This window comes from Myxocyprinus asiaticus, chromosome 38 (genome assembly GCF_019703515.2).
Source record: "Myxocyprinus asiaticus isolate MX2 ecotype Aquarium Trade chromosome 38, UBuf_Myxa_2, whole genome shotgun sequence".
In the NCBI taxonomy this organism is placed as follows: Eukaryota; Metazoa; Chordata; class Actinopteri; order Cypriniformes; family Catostomidae; genus Myxocyprinus; species Myxocyprinus asiaticus.
This window is the reverse complement of record NC_059381.1, coordinates 13,845,408-13,851,407: the sequence shown is the minus strand read 5'-3', so window position 1 is coordinate 13,851,407 and position 6,000 is coordinate 13,845,408. Positions and strand designations below refer to the sequence as shown.

Here is a 6,000-nt window from a genome sequence, read left to right as displayed (position 1 = left end):
GGAAAATGTGGTTCTTGTCAGGACTTGGATGTAGGCCCCATTAAATTATAGAGAATGTAAGTATTATTAATCAAATTGGTCTACTGATACACAAATCATGGCTAGTATTAACAGTGATTGTATCGGCCTTCCAGGTTAGGCTGTGGATCAAGATATTTTTGCAAGCACTTTTATCAGTCGATTTTGTCAGTCGATTTTGCTTAAAAATTGTAATAAATGTATTGAAACATGAAAAAACTTTACATTTCAAAATTAAATGAAAATATACTTAAAATAGCGAAGTGGTCCAAAAAATAATATATAACCACCACCCCAAATTTAAACATCTTACCCTATCCAACTTCTTCCACCAGCCCCATCTGCAGTAACTTAAAAATCACTTTATGACAACAGGTGGAAAAATACCAATACAAATTAGATCATGAATACAATTGTAAATACACATAATAATAATCGAAAAATAAACCATGACCTCTAGAAAGTTTAACAATAATATCATACATTTTTGTTTGTGATGTGTCAGGGACATAATTTGGTGTTCCACTGTATTTTCTGAGTTTGGACATTACCTTTATTACCACCTGCTGGTGGATTCTGCAAACTGCAAATGCAGGAACTGAGTTTAGACTTTGCGCTGAGAGTAGAGGTGCTACTGAAATTTTAAAAATTACCTATTTCTCAGGAAAATTGCAAATTATACTTTGCACAACTTCATTAACATACAATACACCCACAGTTTGCTTGTATACACCCACAGATAGTGCAATAACTCCCACCCATGTCCACTTGCGCCCACATCCACTTGTGCTTTGCACTGGCACAGATATTGCCCTTAGAATTAGCACTCTCATGAAAATGTTGTTGCACGTTGCGCTGCACCTAGTGCGGTCATGAAAATAGAGCCCAAGGAGTTTATGGCACAGTTTCCCAGACTGTGTGATGTGCACATGTGACTATTTCTTTGTACAAGACATCGATAAAAACGTAACATAAGCAGCACTATTCGGTTGGAAAGTTGGAAGTGTCTATTTTCCTCTGGATGTAGGCGTTACAGAAGGTCATGTGTTCTGGATTCGTGCATCACACAAGCCAATGAAATAAGACATGTACTGTACATGTGAAATTATAAAATAGTCTAAATAAAGGGAATGAAGTATCACACCTGACACTGCTTCAGTCAATAGAGTGGCCGTTGTGAGCAGTCCATAATACTTATTGGTTTCATTATTTTTTTTTTTAGATTGGATGGCATGCCAGCACACAGAACTTGAACCATGCATCGACTGTTATTTTTCCCTGAAAGTTGGCAACAAAAAAAAAATCTAAATCCATAATGAAGGTGCACCGTGCAGCACAACAACACATTTATCTTTGATTACAAAGTAATGAGTGTTTCAGCCAAAATACGGGACATCTAATACGGGACATTTGGCAACCTAATAAATAACATCTACCATGTAAGATGTTACATGTTACAGGATGTTACAAGTTTCTGTCAGAATGGTTGCTACAGTTACTGTTTTACTACTGTAAAACAATAAAAGTGCTCTCAGAATATCAATATCTCTTAAAACTAAAGAATTTCTCTTCAGAACTCATATCTTATTTTAGTCTCCCCTAGTATCTTTATTTTGAGTTTTACATGGTTACTCTTTACATGGTAACTGTATTTGGGTGTAAACTATGGTTACCACGGGTGACGGGTAAACGTTTGTAAGTGTAGGGAAGTGAGTAGTATCCACGTGGCGCAGTAGGTGGCAGTGATTTGCCTTGTCCGGTTGTCATAGGGGAGTGGTTTTAAATGCCAGCATCACCCGCCGATGGTGCTTCTGCAGACTAGAGTCTGGCTAAAACAGTGGGGTGTTGCCCTGGTCAGACATCACGATACAGAACAGTAAAAGCAGTTCTGCTGTACTCTTTACTGTTTCCTGCTATAGATAGTCTCCATTCGTTCAACAGAAGGTAAGTCTGTTTTATCTGATCGTCAATCTCCTTTGCCACAAAATAAATAAGAAATCTGAGGATTTTCCCCACTGTAAATAGAGCCGAATTGAACTTTTAATGCGATAGTTTACAATTCAATGCGCTATAATACAAGGTGCGCAATGTTTCCGGTAGAGTTTACTGTCGGTGTATTGGACATTTTCATGTGGGCCGCGCAAAACCGTTTCCAGCATTTGCAGGCCATGCACTACATTCACTATATAAAGTGCCCTGGTTGTTGAACTGGTCTGTGAAACTGTGCTCATCACACAAAGCCATATATGGAGATCTGGAAATTCTGAATTCTGGGATGTGTGTCAATTATGCGGTAAAGCAGGATGTTTGGAAGTGCGCAGTCGGCAGGTCAGCTTTGAGTGGTCATGTGCATTTACAGGAGTAGGCTACTATTGATTTTGGGTTGATTGTTTCGCTGGTTTAAGTTAAACTGACTCGAATATTTTAGGAGCCCGTGGATCAAATGCACAGTACAAGTGTTTCATGAGTACATGGCATAAACAGTCAGTAACCTAGTTTCCATCCACTTTTCGCGCTCTTTTGTTATAGAAAAAGTGAAAATGCGTAAAAGAGTTTTTGCGAAATTTGCCGTCTTCTGCCTGTCTCGATTCAAATGTCCTTTTAACGATAAAAAAAATAGTGTGCGTGCTGACGTCATGCTTAAAAAAACACTTTGTCGCATACGTTTTGGTTTATCGCAAAATAAATCTGCCCTTAATATGTTTCCATACAGAAATGTGTGTTTATCGCTAATTTGTGTACCTTTCGCCTCCCAGATGTCCCTAATTTTATGTCTTTGGTAAAATGGGGAGAGTATTGAGACAATTCATTGAAATTAGCCAGCTTACTGTCATTTAAATTTCACAAATATAAAAGCAATCAGAAGAGGAGGAATTGCAATCAAAAGGGAGAAGTTGCCCTTCTGATAGGACTGTAATATTGGTCCTGATGTTGCGCCTATCGCATGGCCCTGTTCAAGCTGGCAACTTGCACCAAGTAGTGGGGGAAACTTTCGATCTTAGTATAAGGACCATCCATCGATGTGTATATGCTGTGTGCACAGCTATTAAAGAAAAACTGATGCGGTGTAATATCAGGGTTTACATATGATACATTCCTGATATTCAATAGGCTATTTTGAACAATCATCTAATCTAAAGCAATGCCATCACAACTGCATTACGTCCTGCATATTTGTCCAGCAACTTTTAACGACCAACTTAACATGATTGTCATCTAAAATTAATTTTAGCGTCATAATGCAATTAAAATTTTCAGCAAATGTGATCCGATGTAAAGAGGGTTAGATTTAAAATATTTAAACGTTTTAAAATGTTCAAAAGCTCGTTTTCTGAAAGTGAACTCAGCATTGGACAAAAAGTTCTGAAAGTTTATAGTCTTGAAAAACAGTGTAGAACATTCTGAGAATGTCATTCAGCCAACTTTTTTCGTCTACAGAACAGGGTAAGGCTAATTTAAGTTTGTGTAAAGAAAAGGCAAGTATATAGGCCTAACAATATTATTTTTTCGTCTGATAATTTATTTTTTTAATTTAATGCTTTATTAGTTTGGTAATTTATTTAATTTAATACAGATGATTTTGCCGGCATTTATTTATTTTTTTCAAAAGTAAGCTAAACAATCATTTAATAGAATTGGGATGTTAGTGTTAGAAAAAAACACACTGAAGCTTTTCTCCTAGTATTGTGAATTCTTTTTAATTTAAAACATCTGTCTGCACAGAAATTATGTTTTTTGTATTGTGGGCTAATTCCATGACTGCCGTCTATTATTTTGAATGGTGTGAAAACGCAACTTGAAAAATCTTGTGAGTCTTAACTTTAATTGCTAGTCCGGGTTTGGCTGAAGGCTACAGTTTGTCCGGTCAGAAAAATGATGTCTTACTCAGGTTATAATCCAAAACGTTGTCTTTTGGACAGTTCCTCTGGAAATGAGTCAGTTTGGCTTTGACATAGGACTACAAGTTCTGCCTCTTTGTAGTCATCTGTTGTTGGGATATCAGTGGCTGCCCTGTTGACATGCTGGATGTAAGCCTTCAGTAACTCTGGAAGTGTATGGTACTTCTGTGGATCGGGAGGGGTTCGAGAGGAGATTGATAGACCACAGAAGATTGGCTTTCTCAGTTCACTGTCCTGAGTGATAGTTGTTAATGACGGCATCTCTGGCCAATGGTCAATTGGTTGTCTGAGAAATTTTGGCCCTTTATTCCATCAGCTTTCCTGACTTATGTCACAGAGCAATTTTCCCTTTGTGATGTCATCTGCGGGGTTCTCCTTTGATGACACTCTGTGAGTTCCAGGATTTCTGCCATTCTGGTGCCTACGAACACTTTAAAATGACAGGAGTGTGATAGCAGCCAGGTAAGTACAGTTGTGGAATCAGACCACAGAGTGACACTGTGTATGTGCAAAGTTAGCTCTGTCTTCAGAACATCCGCGAGTTGTGCACCTGTGAGTGCTGCACATAATTCCAACTGTGGAAGGGTTTGCTGCTTTTTCGGGGCTACCCGAGATCGAGCAGCTACAAAGGTTACCTCCACTCTACCTTCAGGGTTTTCAGTTCATAAGTAGGCCACAGATCCATAGGCTCGCTCTGAAGCATCGCAGAAAATGTGGATCTGCCTCATGCTGGTAGGGTGATCCAGTTCTTCACTGCAGTAACACCTCGGCAAAACAACGTGCTGTAAACCATCCTGTTCACTCTCCCAAGTTTTCCACAAGTTCAACAGTTCCTCAGGCAGCCGGGGATCATCCCACTCTCTTTTCTTGTACAATAACCTCTGTACTGTCACCTTGGCTCGTGTTGTGAATGGCACAATATAGCCAATGGGGTAATACTGGCTAGCGAGGATATGGTATATGCTCCGCATAGTTGGAAATGGGTGGTCTGTCCGACGCTGCTTATAGGAGAGGGTGTCTGATGAGCAGTGCCAATGTAACCCAAGAGTTGACTCCTGTGCATCTTGATGACCTTTGCTGAGCCGCTGGATGCTGCTTTGAGATCGAGCATCAGCTGGCAGGTGGCTGATGACTGACGGATCATTGCTCGCCCACTGTCTTAGGTCAAAGCCTCCCGAACTTAAGAGGCTGTGGAGTCTGTCTACTAGATCTTTAGCTGTTTCACTTGAGGCAAAGCTCTGAAGGCAGTTGTCAACGTAGAAAGATTTCTCTACTGAGAACCGTGTGTCATCAGATTCACTGTAATCCAAGACGTACTTCTGTAAAGCGAATGTTGCACAGCAAGGACTACACGTTGTTCCGAATGGAAGTACTTGCCATTCGTACATGTCTGGTGCCTTGTCTTTCTGAAGATTTCTCCAAATGAATCTCAGTAGCGGTTGGTCTTCAGGCAAAAGGCGTACCTGGTGGACATCCCACGAATATCACTACTAACGGCGGTAGAATGTTCTCGAAATTGCAGAACTGCCAGAAGAGAAAGACTGAGTGGTGGACCTGGAAGCAAGTACTCGTTTAGGTTGTGGCCTTGGTAAGCAAACGAACAGTTGAAGACAACCCTTTTCTTTCCATTATGCTGCACTAGATGATGTGGAATGTAACAGCTCTCTCTGGAATGGTCCACCTGTTCAGGAGTGAGTTTTGTGATGTAGCCAGCTTGATCAGGATTCTTGTTCAGCTGATTAACTATTCCCCTTAATTGTGGCAGCACAGATTCTTTGGGTGCATATAGACATGGCATAACTTTGGCACCTAGAAGAGGGGTAGCATAGTGCTGGATTCTGTTAACATCCACATTCACAGTTTTGTGCTGGAGAAGTTGGATGGACTCTTGGTCTGTCTTGACCTTGTCAGTACCTTCTCGTTCCGATATGGAAGAGTGTCTGTTTTCCAGTTTCTCCACATTAGCATAAAGGTCATTACTGGGCCATAAGCTGGTGAAGAGACATTGCTGTGGGGAAAGTCTGCTGGTTAGTTCTTGTGCTGGGCCCTGTAGTGTCAATCCTAGGCGTGTTCTCATGGCAGC

General features: G+C 40.3%; 1 protein-coding gene across 2 annotated transcripts in view; it reads left to right on the top strand.

Moving 5' to 3' along the window:
- Window positions 1–1,794: 1,794 nt before the first annotated feature.
- Window positions 1,795–6,000, top strand: part of LOC127428941 (gelsolin-like) — a 31,042-nt gene continuing 26,836 nt past the window's right edge. For both annotated transcript variants that reach the window (XM_051677633.1, XM_051677632.1), the window contains exon 1: window positions 1,795–1,962. The gene's annotated coding sequence lies outside the window, so the exon portion shown is untranslated. The remainder of the gene's footprint in view (window positions 1,963–6,000) is intronic.